This window comes from Diadema antillarum, unplaced genomic scaffold (genome assembly GCF_040938485.1).
Source record: "Diadema antillarum isolate AM-2024a unplaced genomic scaffold, OU_Dant_1.0 scf00000001, whole genome shotgun sequence".
NCBI classification, from domain to species: Eukaryota; Metazoa; Echinodermata; class Echinoidea; order Diadematoida; family Diadematidae; genus Diadema; species Diadema antillarum.
The window spans coordinates 2,447,511-2,463,776 of record NW_027270890.1 but is presented as its reverse complement, the minus strand read 5'-3'; the positions used below and the strand labels follow the sequence as shown (position 1 = coordinate 2,463,776).

Genomic DNA, 16,266 nt, shown 5'->3' with positions numbered 1-16,266 from the left:
CTGAGAGCCTAAACAGGGAATTGCAAAAAGAGGAAGAAGTAGGGCCACTTTAATCAGTGTACTGAAGAAGGATGCAGGCCTTGATAGCATTAATGACCTAAGGAGAGTCATGTTAGATAGACAGGTTCGGAGGCACAACTTTTGTTTATGGAACCCGAGTTGGCATCAGCTGAAGCTAATACATGCCCTCGAGTTAGTAGTAATTAGTAGTAGTATTGCTATCACTTTTCTTTGTTCTTTTGCTTTTTATTTGTTTTTCATCGTCATCTGCAGTCCCTAAACTTTTATACTCATCAAGATATGATCAGCTTCTAGCAAAACTTGGAAGGAACCAGACACAACAAGTATATTGAATATCTGATGGCATGGCATCTAGGGATGAATATTGTGTAAATTTCAGCTATGTTCTCATTCAAAAAGATGCCTATTAGATTCCATAATCATTTCTCAGGGCTCATCCAAGGGATGGGCAATGCCAAATTTTATATATCTATACCCCCACCCACACGTAGTGTGTACGGGGAATATACAGTAATAATCACTCTGCGGGGCGGTCGGTTGGGCAGTCGGTCGGGCAGGAGGTTGGTTGGTGCAAAACTTGTGGCTCGAGCTACTCTCATTTTTTGAGCAATTGACCTAAGATTTGGCATGTGTAACCGCTATTATCGGTGGTATGGTAAAGACAAATTTTCATGCAAAATGTTATAGCTCAAACTCCTGTAAGTTTTTTAGTAATTGACCTATTGGCATGTGTGGCTGCTATCACAGGTAGATGTGCTAAACACCTTTTTGTCAGTATCCCATATTTGTGTGATTCCATTGCAGCAGCAAATTTCTGTAAATAATCACAAAATGTTGTGGATCCAACTTCTCTCAGTTTTAAAGCTATTCAGCTGAAATTTGACACACACCATCAGTGCAATGTGTAGTTGTGCAAGACACCTTATCGCAAGAGTTAAGAAATCTGTTACCATGGCAACAGTAGCTTTTTTTTTACAAATCATACAAAAATATGTGGACTGACCTAACTCCCTCAATGTTTGAGCAATTGACCCCATACTTGGCATGTGTGACCACTATTATAGCTATATATATGTGCAAGATACCTTTTTGTGTCAGTATCCCGCATTGCATTGCCATGGCAACAGCAAAGTTTCATCAAAATCACACAAAATGTGCATTGAACTACTCTATTAGTTTCTAAGCAATTCAGCTGAAATTTGGCATGTGCCCTCAATGTAATGTGTAGTTGCACAAGACATATTTTTATGCCTCCGCCACGAAGTGTCGCCGGAGGCATTATGGTTTCGAGTTGTCCGTCCATCCGTCCATCCTTTCATCCGTAATCAATTTTGTGGACAGCATAACAAAAAAAAACATTAGAGGTATGAGTGGGCGAAGTTATGCCTATCCAGTCGCAGTGGACAGGTGCAATTAATTCAGCATTTTCATTTTGACGTGATCTCGCTTTCCTTTTGAATGAACACGTTTTGCACAAAAACCGCTGGGAAAGTTTCGCAGCAAAACTGCTGGAACTTTGCTATTAATTCGTATTTTTTTATGATCCAAACAGTTATGAAAAGTAAAACCTGCCTTTATGTTTATTTGTTTAGATAATGACAATTAGATATTCCAAAATGGAGCAAAACTTCACTTTCAAAGTGGAAAATAGTTGTCAGAAATAGTTGCTAAAATTTCACATTTTCACTTTGTGAACAACAAAAAACTTCCAAGTATGTTACTAAGTATGTATTTCTTTACGGAACTCTAAGAAATCACATTTGAGAAGTCATGCGTCCGGATATGTCTGGAAATAATCAAAAGAGGTACACTTTCTACCTTCATTCCAAGCACGAAATTTCGTAGTCTTTCCCACACAGGAAGACAGGGTTCAGTCCCACGTACCCACATTTTTGTGGTGCTCACATCACCCGTACAGAGCTGCCAACTATTACGGATTTCCCGTAATTGTTACGGGAAATAACCACGATTACGAGAGTACGGAATGTCGCCTAAAAATTATGGATTTTGGAAATTCCGATAATGCCCTATCGCCTATACAGCAAGCGCTACATCCATGCGGTAGGCTTCCCCGCCTCTCCCCAGCGCGCCCCGGCCCGGAGCGCGAGTGACCCCAGCGCAGCGAGCCCTGACGCCCGAAGTTATTATCCCTGCTTTTGCAATATAGACTACACACTGTTCATATTTCATTCTCCAGCCGGCCCGCGTTGCCTGGTTGCCCGCATTTGTGTGTGTCTGTGTCTGTGTACCCGACGTGTGTGTGTTCGTAGCTTCTATTATAGAAAGGTGTGCGCACACGCAATTCACTGCTTGCGTACTGTGTACACCGAACGGAACTTCGCACGCGTGAATCCCTGTCGCCTACGGACCTCGGATGTTTACATCGATCGCCGTGGTATCCATATGTGTGGCCGGCTGGGGAGCATGAGTAGCTTAGCTACACACTGTAGCCAGCTGCCACTATAAACAGTACCCTATTTCGTTTTGAGTAGGGGTAGAAGCGCTCCGTTGTGCAATGTCTGCTTCTTTTTCTCTACTTCTTCCGCTTTTCCCTTGCCTCCCAAGTACGAAATGATTCTTAGAGTGTTGTGTGTGTTTTTTGTAACATTATTGCATCATTTTTCTGCAATGAAGAGGTGAGTTTCTGTTTGTGTATTGATGTGCACTGCAGTATGTGCAGGTGAAAAGCGTTCAAACTTCTTTCCAGAGTATCGTGGAAACTCGATGTATTTCTAGGCCTATTAAAGGAGATCTCATATAACAGAATACTTATAACAAACTATTTTCTGGTCAAAATGAATTGATTTCCTTTGTTTTGTATCGTTTATTGACGATCCCAAGGATCTCGTCGCAATACCGAGTTTCCAATATGTATTATAATTTTCGCATAGCTTTAGGTGCTGCAAACTTTTGCTAGGGCCTAATCCTACTACTAAACTTATCGTTCTATTTCTGTTGTTTCTCACACCTTGTTTGGTACGATTTCTTCCATTTTATATCACTTTATCCGTTCCCTTTATACTTTGAAATATTTAAACGTAATTCTTTCAAGTGTCTCACACTGTTATTTTCGTAACGGCGATTTCTCCGCTTTGCTGCAATACTTTTTCGAATCGAAGCGAAGTGTGTTGTCTTTTCTAAATATTTGTGTTGTTGGGAGGTGTTGATACTTTGTATTTGTTATACTTATTTATTTTCCTCGGTGTTTATCTCGAGGGACTATGCGAGTTTCTTAATGTTGATAGGAAAAGGCTAAAATGATCTGAGTGATGTCTGATGGTGATGATGAAAACTATGCTGGTATAAAAAGACGGCTTACTGTGAATGCTGAGCGTACGTGCCGTTCGTTTTATTTCACTTTCCCTCTTATTCTTCTTTCCCCCTTACTCTTCGTTCCCCTCCAAAGAATGATAAAAAAAGAAATTACATACACCTCACAACAAAAAGATCCACGATCTACCAACCTTTGTAAAGTTAAATCTAAATGTTCAATATCAGCAAAGAATAAGGGGAAAGCACGAATGACAATAAATTAGAGCGAAGAGATTGTGAAATACTGAATACATGCAGTCTCTTTGGCTCGAGGAAACTGGACACCCACGTACCCCTCTCCCCTTGTGGAAATTTCCACAAAAGCAGGTGCCACACCCAGGTGCGTGCCAGACAAAAGAATGCGCACACTGGAATAAACAGCGTGTAAATATCCTGGAAATATCGATCGAAGAACCAGCTCATTAGTTGAATTAAAGGAATCATTGCAAAGATATCGTGATTCTATAGCCTTTCTTTTGGTGCATAGTGGGAAACATCAAACAGTCGAATATAGTGTACTTAATCCCTGTTCCCTGAGCAATAAAAAAGGATCGATTAATCAGTCAATTAAAAATGCAATCACAGAAATACTTAAAAAGGTCTCTTATGCCCAGACAAATTCACTACGAGTAGGTCCAATGAGATGCAGTCATCACCTGGTTAGACAGCAAAATCATGACAATTAATTTCAGTTCACGCTCATCATAACTACTTGTTACTTTTCAAAGTTTTGGCTATCAACATTCGTTCGTAGGTGTTCTTATGCCTCCGCCACGAAGTGGTGCCGGAGCCATTATGTTTTCGGGTTGTCCGTCCGTCCATCCTTCCGTCCGTCCTTCCGGCCGTCTGTCCGTCCATAAAGAATTTTGTGGACAAGGTAACTATCAAAACCTGTTGAGGTATCCTAATGAAACTTGGCATGTATGTGTATAAGGGGGTGAAGTTGTGCCTATCAACTTTTGGGTGCACATGCTCAAGGTCAAAGGTCAAAAGGTCAAGGTCAAATACATAAAATTTCACTATTTCCACCATATCTATGCAATGCGTGAAGATATTTTCTTGAAACTTAGTGTATACATGTATTACCCAATTAAGATTCTCTGGTGAAAGTTTGGGGTCATGAGGTCAAAGGTCAAAAGGTCAAGTAGAAATATTAAAACTTCCTTTTTTTCTCCATACCTTGGAAAATTGTTCAAGGTATCTTCATGGAACATAGTATATACATGTACTGACTGGCAGTGATTATCTAGAGAATGTAGGGTTCATGGGGTCAAAGGTCAAGTGCAACACTTCAAAATTTTACTATTTCCCTCATGTTTATGCAATGCCACCAGGATTTTTTTTTTTACACTTGGTGTATGCATGTGTAACCTAATAGAATTTCTCTGGAAAGTTTTCTTTTTCTTTTTCTTTTCTTTTTTACCTCAAAGGTCAAAAGGTCAAAGATCAAGTGAAAGTGCTGAACTAACTTTTTCTTCCATATCTCTGAAGTGGCTCAAGTTATCTTGAAACTTACTACATATTTATGCATGTTCTACCTGAAAGTGATTATCTTATGAATTTTAGGGTCAAAGGCCATATGAAAATGGTAACAATTTACTATTCAATACAGAAATTGCACTTTTTCTCCATACCGGTACCTTGAAAATTACTCGATGCATAAATGTACGAATGGGTCAAAGTCAAGTTAAAGTCCTTAAATCCCCAAATACATGCTCTCCTATTCATCCAATTAAACCTAGGTCAAGGAAGGTGAACATTCAACACATTTGTGACAAACTTGTCATTTTAATATTTTGCCAATTTTGTGAAAATGTAATCACACATTGTCCACATGTACTATCTAGACCTATTAGGAGAATCATGCATTATGGCAGAGGCATACCAGTCGCCATAGCAACATTTCTAGTTTGTTTGTTTGCTTTGTATGTTTTTCCTCGTGAAAGACGTACCGTAAAGTTCCGTGTATAAGACGCACTATTTTTTCGTCGGAAAACATTGAAAATCGGGGGTGCGTTGTATACACGGGTACAGTCGAATCACGGAAAAAAATCCGTCATGTACACCCAATTTCATAAGGCCAACTTGGGGCCATGTATGCCCATCGACATTTGGAAGGTAAGCAATCACTAAAACTTACTGATAAATGAGCGATCTTTCAATCTGGACACACACAAAAGCTGCAAATACGAGATAAACTTACATCGGCCTTGTGCGGTAACGATGTATCAATCTGGCCATAGACAACAGCTGTAACAGCACTGCTGTTAGCCTTTAAACAAGGCGACTCGCTCTGCGTGCCCCCGTATAGCGCGTTTACCCCACAAACCTGTTGGCCGGCGAGTGGAGCGAGCCGCCTTTATCCACTCGTTCAGGGATGTGTACTTTTGTCGTTGTTGTTGCTTTATATTCTTTGACAAATTTGCGTACAAATTTGACGCAGAAAATACACACGGCACCAAGGCAAGCCTCGTTACTCGTTAATATTAAGTAGAATAAGAATAGTTGCTTAATATTAACGAGGCTTGCCTTGGTGCCTTGTGTATTTTCTGCATCAAATTTGTACGCAAATTTGTCAAAGAATATAAAGCAACAACAACGACAAAAGTACACATCCCTGAACGAGTGGATAAAGGCGGCTCGCTCCACTCGCCGGCCAACAGGTTTGTGGGGTAAACGCGCTATACGGGGGCACGCAGAGCGAGTCGCCTTGTTTAAAGGCTACACTGCTGTATGCTACCGATGTCAGTCTACCAAGCTACCAACAGCCAACCTAGTAGCTGGAATACGCGATGTACAGGTATCATTACTAAATTACCGATACCGTAAAACTTACCAATGTACTAGTATCAATATGGCCATAGACAAAAGCTGTAAAATACGGAGTAGGATCGACACTATATCACCGTAAATATGAACGACGTATGAAGCATGCATGCATATCCATGTTGTTCGTTTGCTCTTCATTTTACGAGGCCAGCTAGGATAGCATAGCTACACTGTAGCTAGCTAGCTAGCTAGCAAGTCTTTGGCAAAGGCAGCAGCTGCAGAGAGGCTTTTGCAATGGACTCGCGTGCACACAGCGATCGGATCGTAGCGTGCTTGCCCGTTGCGCGCTGTGTGTGCAAGTCCATTGCTCTCTGTGAGCGTGTGCTGAATTTATAGCGAGCTGCCTTTTGCAAAAGGCTAGCACTGTGCATACAAGCATGGTACAAGAGACACATGTTACTGGTAATCCTAAACAACAGTGAGTGTAATTACCGTACGCACCGTACGTCACGCTGTATGATCCCTCTGCTACACTTGTTGATGTTTTTCTTATTTTTCGTAATAGTCTGGGTGCCAAAGCCATTTTTTGGGCCTAACCTTGTTTTACCGTCCACCCAATGTTTTTTGATGGTTTTACCCTATTTCGAGGGTGCTGAATCCGAATCTGGATGATGCAAGTCTTGCATCCTTGAGGATTTTGAGATATTCAAGATGGTCGCCAAAATGGCCGCCCAAACCGGAAATTCCCGTGTATTTCCTTTTAAATGGTGAGAAATTGAAAACAATTGATGGTTTTACTCTATTTCGAGGGTGCTGAATCCGAATCTGGATGATGCAAGACTTGCATCCTTGAGGATTTTGAGATATTCAAGATGGCCGCCAAAATGGCCGCCGAAATGGCCGCCCAAACCGGAAATTCCCATGTATTTCCTTTTAAATGGTGAGAAATTGAAAACAATTGATGGTTTTACTCTATTTCGAGGGTGCTGAATCCGAATCTGGATGATGCAAGTCTTGCATCCTTGAGGATTTTGAGATATTCAAGATGGCCGCCAAAATGGCCGCCGAAATGGCCGCCCAAACCGGAAATTCCCATGTGTTTCCTTTTAAATGGTGAGAAATTGAAAACAATTGATGGTTTTACCCTATTTCGATGGTGCTGAATCCGAATCTGGATGATGCAACTCTTGCATCCTTGAGGGTTTTGAGATATTCAAGATGGCCGCCAAAGTGGCCGCCAAAATGACCGCCAATTAAAACCAGAAGTTCCAATGTATTTCCTTCTAAATGGTGATAAATTGAAAACAATTGATGGTTTTACCCTGTTTGGAGGGTGCTGAATCCGAATGAGGATGATGCAACTCCGGAATCCTTGAGGATTTTGAGATATTCAAGATGGCCACCAAAATGGCCGCCAAAACCGGAAATTCTCACATATTTCATTCTCACTGGTGAGAAATTGAAAACAATTTATGATTTTACTCTATTTTGAGGGTGCTGAATCCAAATCTGGATGATGGAACTTTTGCATCCTTGAGGATTTTGAGATATTCAAGATGGCCGCCCAAATGGCTGCCCAAACCAGAAATTCCTATGTATTCCTTTCTAAATGGTTAGAAATTGAGAACAATTGATGGTTTTACCCTATTTTGAGGGTGCTGAATCCAAATCTGGGTAATGCAAGTCTTGCATCCTTGAGGATTTTGAGATATTCAAGATGGCCACCAAAATGGCCGCCGAAATGACCGCCACTTAAAACCAGAAATTCCTATGTATTTCCTTCTAAATGGTAAGAAATTGAAAACAATTGATGGTTTTACCCTGTTTGGAGGGTGCTGAATCCGAATCTGCATCTCCTGCATCCTTGAGGATTTTGAGATATTCAAGATGGCCGCCAAAATGGCCGCCAAAACGGAAATTCCTACGTATTTCATTCTCAATGGTTCAAAATTGAGAACAATTGATGGTTCTATCCTATTCCGATTTCAAAATGGCAGTCAAAACCGGAAATTTCCACGTATGTCAATTTTAATGTTTCGCAATTGAGAACAATTTTATTGATGATTCTACCCTATTTCGATCACTGTGCTGAATGCGAATCTGGACGATACCACCCTTACATCATTGAGAGTTTGGAGATATTCAAGATAACCGCCAAAATACTCGCCAGAATGGTGAGAAATTGACAACAATTGATGGTTTTACCCTATTTCAGGTTTTCGTCACTGGCAAAATCTAAACCAAACTATACTCTGCTGATAAACGAACGCATATTGTACATCCCAGTTTGAACTTGCTGTACAGTGAAACCAGCTTTACCGGATATCTTGGAGTTTGTAAGATACCGCTGTGCCAGGAATGAATCATGCAAGACTACAGATGCGGTTGAATATTTGAAAGATTACACTGTTTCATCTACATATCATGGATATGTTTTGAACACTAACAATCAGTGGACAAGACATACCCATCTCGATCATATTGTGATAGTGATGTAGAGAAGTTTACTGAGATTCCCAACATTACCTGTTTTAATCCATGAACAGTTATAATCGTTTCATCCATGAACACTCACATTGGTTAATTGGTTTATATTGGTGGTTCTTGATGACATTGTTGAAAACAAGAGTTGGACATTTTTATTGTTCTGCTTCAAATTTTTCTTCAATATGATGTAATATCATATATATATATATATATATATATATATATATATATATATTATATATATATGGGGCGACAAACCTCGTATCTACAAAATGTCACATGTTCAGGAGAGAAAAACAAGAACAAAAACAAAAAGCAAACAAACATGGCAGCCAAAGCACTATAACAAATGAGAGGACCCTTCCTTTGACATGCCATGGTAGCTTCATTTTTGGGGTAAGACAGCTGAGGTTTGGACAGGACATCATTAACTGATTATCTGACTGTTTATTCAACAAAAAAATCATTTTCACTAAAATTTCAGATACAGGGTCTTGTCGCCCAAGTGACGATATCATATATATATATATATACACACGAGGGGATGGAAAAATCACAGGTAACGCACAGTAAAAAAAAACAAACAAACAAACGACAACATGTAAGGTAATAGTTGATAGTCCAGTACTTACGAATATCATAATCACGCAGAGTGCTTTTGAAATCTACTATAGTGGTCATGGATGCAACCATTTCTAGTGACGTAATCAGAATATGCCACAAGTTTCATAAGAGTACGCGGTGAGACTCATAAGAATACAAGACAAATTTCAACACCAAACACCAGCAGGCCATAACTTAATATTACTCTTATAGCCAATAAGGATTAACTTCACATCAGTCTGCGGAGCCCTTATTGGCTACCACAGGCATTACTTTATAACAATTGTGCATGAAAACAAATTCAGTCTTATCTTTGTACGTTTCAGTATGATGTCAATATCATTACTCTTTCCATTACGTGTTAAAGTTCCGTTTGAGACATATCGGAATATCTCAGTATATTACAATACCATTGTGACAGTCATTTTGGATGCCATTAATTGTTGGCTGATTTGACAAATTTGCTCAACCGAGTTGAATTCAAGAATACGGATTATTGCTTTTAATCCCTCGCTTCACGTTATAGCACAATAGTTCACAATCTATAAGAAAATATCAAGGAATTTCCGTTTATACAGGACATTTGTAAATATCTCAAAACCTTCAGCACCCTCGAAATGGGGTGAGACCATCAATTTATTTTCAAATTTTCACCATTTAGAAAAAAAGAATATCAACATTGGAATTTCAATTTCTGCCAATTATTTTGGCGGTCATCTTGGACATCTGAAAACCCTAGGGAATGCAAAAATGGCAACAACAAAATGTCGAGGGTGCTGAATAGGGTCTCAAAAATTTCAATATTGACAGTTATTTTGGCGGTCATCTTGGAATTCTCAAAACCCCCAAAACACAAGAGTTGCATCAACCAGGTTTGGATTCAGCACCCTCAAAATAGGGTAAAACCATCAATTGTTTTCAATTTTACACCATTTAGAACGAATTAGGGGGCCTACATGGGAATTTCCGTTTTTGAAGGCCATTTGGGGGCCATTTTGGCGGCCATCTTTATCATCTCAAAACCATCAAGGATGCCAGAGCTGTATCCTGCAGCTTCAAATTCAGCAAACTCAAAATACGGTAAGATCATCAATTTGTTTTCAATTTTACACCATTTAGAAGGAAAAAGGGGGTCTACATGTGAGTTTCCAATTTTGGCGGTCATTTTGGTGGCCATCTTTATTATCTCAAAACCCTTAAGGATACAAGAGTTTTATCAAGATTCTGATCCAGCACTCTCGAACTAGGGTAAAGGGGCCATCAACAGTTTTCAATTTCTCACCATTTAGAAGGAAATACAGGGGAATTTCCGGTTTTGGTGGCCATTTTGGGCGGCCATCTTGAATATCTCAGAACCCTTAATGATGCAAGAGTTGCATCATCCTGATTCGGATTCACCACCATCGAAATAGCTTCGAACTATCAATTGTTTTCAATTACTCACCATTAAGAAGGAAATATATAGGAATTTCCGGTTTTGAGCGGCCATCTTGAATATCTCAGAACCCTTAATGATGCAAGAGTTGCATCATCCTGATTCGGATTCACCACCATCGAAATAGCTTCGAACTATCAATTGTTTTCAATTACTCACCATTAAGAAGGAAATATATAGGAATTTCCGGGTTTTTGGCGGCCATTTTTGGCGGCCATCTTGAATATCTCAAAATTCTCAAGGATGCAAGAGTCGCATCAGCCAGAATCGAATTCAGCACCCTCGAAATAGCTTTAGAACCATCAATTGTTTTTAACTTCTCATCATTTAGAAGGAAATACATGGAATTTCCGGGTTTTGGCGGCCATTTTGGCGGCCATCTTGAATATCTCAAAATCCTCAAGGATGCAAGAGTCGCATCAGCCAGATTCGGACTTCAGCACCCTGTAAATAGCTTAGAATCATCAATTGTTTTCAATCTCTCACCATTTAGAAGGAAACACATGGGAATTTCCGGTTTTTGGCGGCCATTTTGGCGGCCATCATGAATATCTCAAAATCCTCAAGGATGCAAGAGTTGCATCATCCAGATTTGGATTCAGCACCCTCGAAATAGGGTAAACCATCAATTGTTTTCAATTTCTCACCATTTAGAAGGAAATATGTGGGAATTTCTGGTTTGGGCGGCCATTTTGACGGCCATCTTGAATATCTCAAAACCCTCAAGGATGCAAGAGTTGCATCATGCAGATTCGATTCAGCACCCCCGAAATAGGGTAAAACCATCAAAAAACATTGGGTGGACGGTAAAACAAGGTTCAGCCTTTGGCACCCAGACTATAATGAACCTTCCAGTCTGACATGCGTCAATATGCGAGACACCCTCTGCTATGTATGACAGCAAAGATCGTACTGTACACTCATGAGTATGATATGCATGACACATGTACCACGATTGAAAGGCGAAACAATAGCAAGTGAGTACTGAGACAAGTCTCGCATTTTGTGTCTTCCATATTTTGCCGATGTCCGATGAATACCGTTAAAAGAAAGTATAAAAGGAAACGAAAAATAGAGCAAATACATGCTGCATTCTAGGGAAATTTTGAGCTGAAATAATATGTATGACACACGCAATATTTGCGTGGAAATTTTCGGGTTTTTTTTGTTTTTTTTTATTTTAGGTCCGAAAGTAGGGGTGCGTCTTATACACGGAACTTTACGGTAATGACTTCTTCGTATCAAATGTAAACTGCATGTTTAAAGTAAACAAGCCATTCAGCTCAGCTATGGTGCATTCGATCCATCGAACTTGCAGTAACCTCTTAGGCAGGAGCACGTGGCGCATTCCTGTAAACTTGAAAGTGAAACCATGTGTGTGCACATTGGCGCAACCACACACAGCGCGGCATTTTGCGATCATCGTTACAGCAGACTTTCCGATTCCAGTCAGGGTAAAAGAAATTGGAATACTTCGGAAAATACTGATGTTTAAAATCCAGTAAAATGAAAAAGCCTGAAAACAACGCATGATTATGTTTTATAGTAAACAATAGTTGGAAACACCGAACAGAGTTTTGCATTCGCTCACACAGAAGCTTTCTTGGGAAGATGAAAGCATTCCCCCTCCCCTACTAGATAGTGGAAGCTTCCATAACCAGCCCAGCAAGTTTCTGGAGGTACATACATGCACTTGTAATGCATTGCGAGAAAGCAGTCAATCAACGCTGAACATTGCATAGTTTGGATTCTTTATCGTGCTGGTGACCAGCTCGATACTTCGGCATGTGTCGTAATGTTTTGTTTAGAGCCTGTAGGCCTCATAAATCAACGAGTTTAATTCAAAATAGCAAAAAGAGGGAGATGGAGAAAATACGGATTCTGGTGGAAAAATACGGATTTTGGAGCTGCTGAGTACGGATTTGTGCTCAAAGTCAGGTTGGCAGCTCTGCCCGTAACTCGTACCGGGAACTCGTAGTTGCATTGTTAGTGCAGTAAAATCTGTGTGAAGTCCAAATGATCCAATGTCATGAATCATAGCTAGTAGATATTCACATTCATTTCTCTATCTATCAGTTCTGATAAAGTGAGTGCTTGTTTATGAGGTGCGAAGTCCTCAGCGGTACTCTGCTACTTATCGACACCCGCCGCCCACACTCATGTACTGGCCGGCATCGCACAGTATTAACAGTAGTACAGTGGCATCGACCAATCAGCTCGCTGGATCGGTGCAGTGTGGGAAAGTCCATTCATTGCGCAAGCGCAAATCAGTTTTCTTAGAGTATGACGTCATTATTCTCGTTTGCTGCTCCCGCACATTTTGAGATTTCTGACAAAATACCTCATTTGTTTTTACTTGTAACTTAAAAAATAGGTCTTCGGCAAAGCGAACAGGGCTACATGAAGGTCTGCACATGTTTTATGAATATGTATGTAAAGTTTCATGAATATTTAGTGTATTTAGGTATTGCATATTTATTAATTTTAACTAATATTTCTTGCGTCTAGTTTTTTGTTGAAACTGAAGGGCAAACTGCCCTTTCTCAATAGAAGTAAACACTTTACTATTCAATTTTTAACTATCCTGATAAAAATCTAAGGCATGCATACTTAGGCTGGACATAAAAATATAAAATATAATTAGATATGATTATAATGGTGAATATATGGGGAATATTGTTCCCTTGACAATCTGGATCAGTATTTGAGTAATTTCAGCTGATTTCACTGCAATAATCACACAATATACCCATAAACATGGTTCTCCACACACTAAATGAATGCGGGACAAAGTGTCCCATACGTCACTGTCCCATATGTAACACATCATGTCTGTAAATTAGAACCTGTAATAAGTGCTTTTTTTGCCTCATGACATGAAACTTACTTCTGATAATCTTGAGTGTTGTGACTTTCATAACACTGAGTTACAAGTTGTAGAATGAAATACTTTCCGAGAGTTTTGAGGTTGAAAAAAAATGTTCAAAAAAACAAATTTTTTTCTGGTGCCATACATAACGGCACATATTTTCCCTTCCGGAATATAATTGTCAAGGTAATTTTTCTCCATATTTTACATGATTTTTTTTCTCCTAGATATCACTCACCATAATAAAAGTTCAATATGATCAAAGGCCATTAACACTATTTTTCAGGCCATAAAAGTCTCTGAATGTCTCTGAATGTCTCTGAATGTCCCATACGCAATTATACGAGTTATACAGCTCACAAGTCATACAGCCCATGAGTTCGCCACCAACCAAACAAAGGTCTACGAGACCAACACATTAAGCCCCGTGTTATATCTGTCAAACTTGTGTGCTGTTTTTTACCTAGTGTCGAACTCATGGGCTTTATTTGCCTAGTTTCAAACTCATGGGCTGTATGACTCATGAGCTGTATGACTCATGGACCTGTTTTCAATGTCGAACTCGTGGGCTGTATGACTTGTGGGTGTCAGTTTCGTGGGATGACCTCGTAGGTTCAAGTCCTGCTCGAGTACGTATGCCTGCAGTGCTTATTTGTGTCAATATAGGATTTGTCATATCTTGTAACTGATTTGTCAATCAGTTATAAGATATATCCTAATTTGACTTGATTACACCATCACTTGTATCATTATTACTAATTTAAAGCCTATTTCTAAACCTTGAAATTCTTATTTTGTATGTTCCTTCTCAAATTGCTGACTTTCATTTACATACAGGCCCCTTTATGTGCTGTGTGATCAGTAGTCATGCCAGTAGCAAATTGAGTCTCCCCCGACTATGCCATCCCAGTGCACAGAGCAGGAGATAAGTGTTAGCATTAGTGGGGATGGACAGAAATACAAAATGAGTCTGAAGTATCATTTAAAGGTTTCCCCCAACGAAATGGCAAAACATTCCACCAAAAAGGCACAAAGGGCAGCAAAGCTATACTACTTCCAGTACTTCAAAACCTCCAAACGACAAAAAAACAAACAAACAAACAAACAAACAAACCAAGAAAAAGCCACTGTGCATATTGTGGGCCACAGGTGAAACTCCCACTTCCACAGTCAAAGCAACATGAGACCGCAGGCAAACCTCCTGCCTATCAAGCAGTATCATAATTGAAAGCCTATTTCTAAACCTTGAAAGTCGCATCCCGCAACAAATGCAATCATGGCTATTCAAAATACTACCACAAATCCTGCTGTAGACCTTACAGCTTTGTGTCATATGTTTCTTCAGGCCCTTCAAGCAGTGATTCACAACCAAAGCTCAGGAATCCTCTCCGCACAGGCAAAAGATACATCAGGTTCAAAAGGCAACTTGGACTCCTGCTCAAGCACTCTCATGCATGAAGTAATGGCAGCCCTACCTGCTCAGCCAGGTGATACAACAGGCCATCATAAAACAGCAACCTGAACTATCATGTCATGCTCCATATTCTTTGCTGTCTCATATTTATGATATTTCAGGTGAGGGAGATGATGGACATTGATGGGGAAAACTTGACATCATATAAAGAATCACAAAACTGCACCTGGGGCCTGGCAACATTCTGGCACCATATACCTTTCATATTGGGACATGTTCACACAGTCAAGCCCTTTTGGGCATACCAACTGCCTCATTTCATCTGACAGATTTTGTTACTATTACTGTGATACTAGTAGCACCCGTGAAAATCTACGAGTCTGAGGGCCTTTTTTTTTTTTCATATTTGATTTTCCACATTTTCATTGATGAACTAAAATAAAAATTTTCTTGGTTCTTCGTTAAATTGCTTTTATTATAGAACTTGAGTTTTGAAGGGCTAGTAGCACCTGTTGCAATACAGCTGTTGTCAATCTTGTTGTCCCTCACCCCCACCCCTCTCACACACACATACACAGATTTCCACCCCTCTTCAAAAAATAAACAATAACAAACACCAAATTTTGGGTAAAATAATTAAAAACGCTTATGACATTCCCCGAAAGTTCTGCGCACAGATTCTTCCTGTCAAAATGGGGAAATACCCTTGATTTTTTTACTTTGATATTAAGTGCCCCCCCCCCCCCCCCCCATGCATGCCTCCAGGCACCCAGGGTAATCCACGGGTCTGTAAGGGTCTCATATTTTTTTTTCATTCATATTTTCGTTTGCTCCCTCCCTTTCGTTTGTTTTTATCAGCCAACTTTGTGTGATGGATCATAGAACCACCCGTTTATCTGCTTGAAACTGTTCATTATTATTATTATTATTGTATCCCCCGGCATGAATGCCGGAGGATACTTTGGATTCAGCAGTGTTACGCCACCGCCGCCGCTGCATCACATTCTTGTGTGCACTCTAGGTGGCCACAAACCTTGACGGATTTTTTTGAAATTTTGTATGGACGTTCATATTGGTAATATCTCCACACCTGTAACTTGGGTGATGCAGCCCCCAGTGTTTTTGTGCAAAGTTTGTGTGCGCTCTTGAGGTAGCATTTGTTAACAGATTTCATTAAAATATCTTCGTCTCTTCAGGTTTATCATGATGTAATCTACAAGTCTATAGATTTTGGATGTGCTGCCCCCAGTGTTCCGTGTTTTATAGGGTCAACGGTCATGTTGGTGGTGGATGGTTTGTGTACACTCTATAGACTGATTCGAGCAATTGTTCATGGAAGTGCGCCCTCTTAAGGTG

At 39.9% G+C, this 16,266-nt stretch overlaps 1 protein-coding gene across 1 annotated transcript in view; it reads left to right on the top strand.

Moving 5' to 3' along the window:
- The window catches only part of LOC139721525 (alpha-mannosidase 2x-like), a 220,830-nt gene that overhangs the window by 161,175 nt on the left and 43,389 nt on the right, over positions 1–16,266 (top strand). The window lies entirely within an intron of this gene.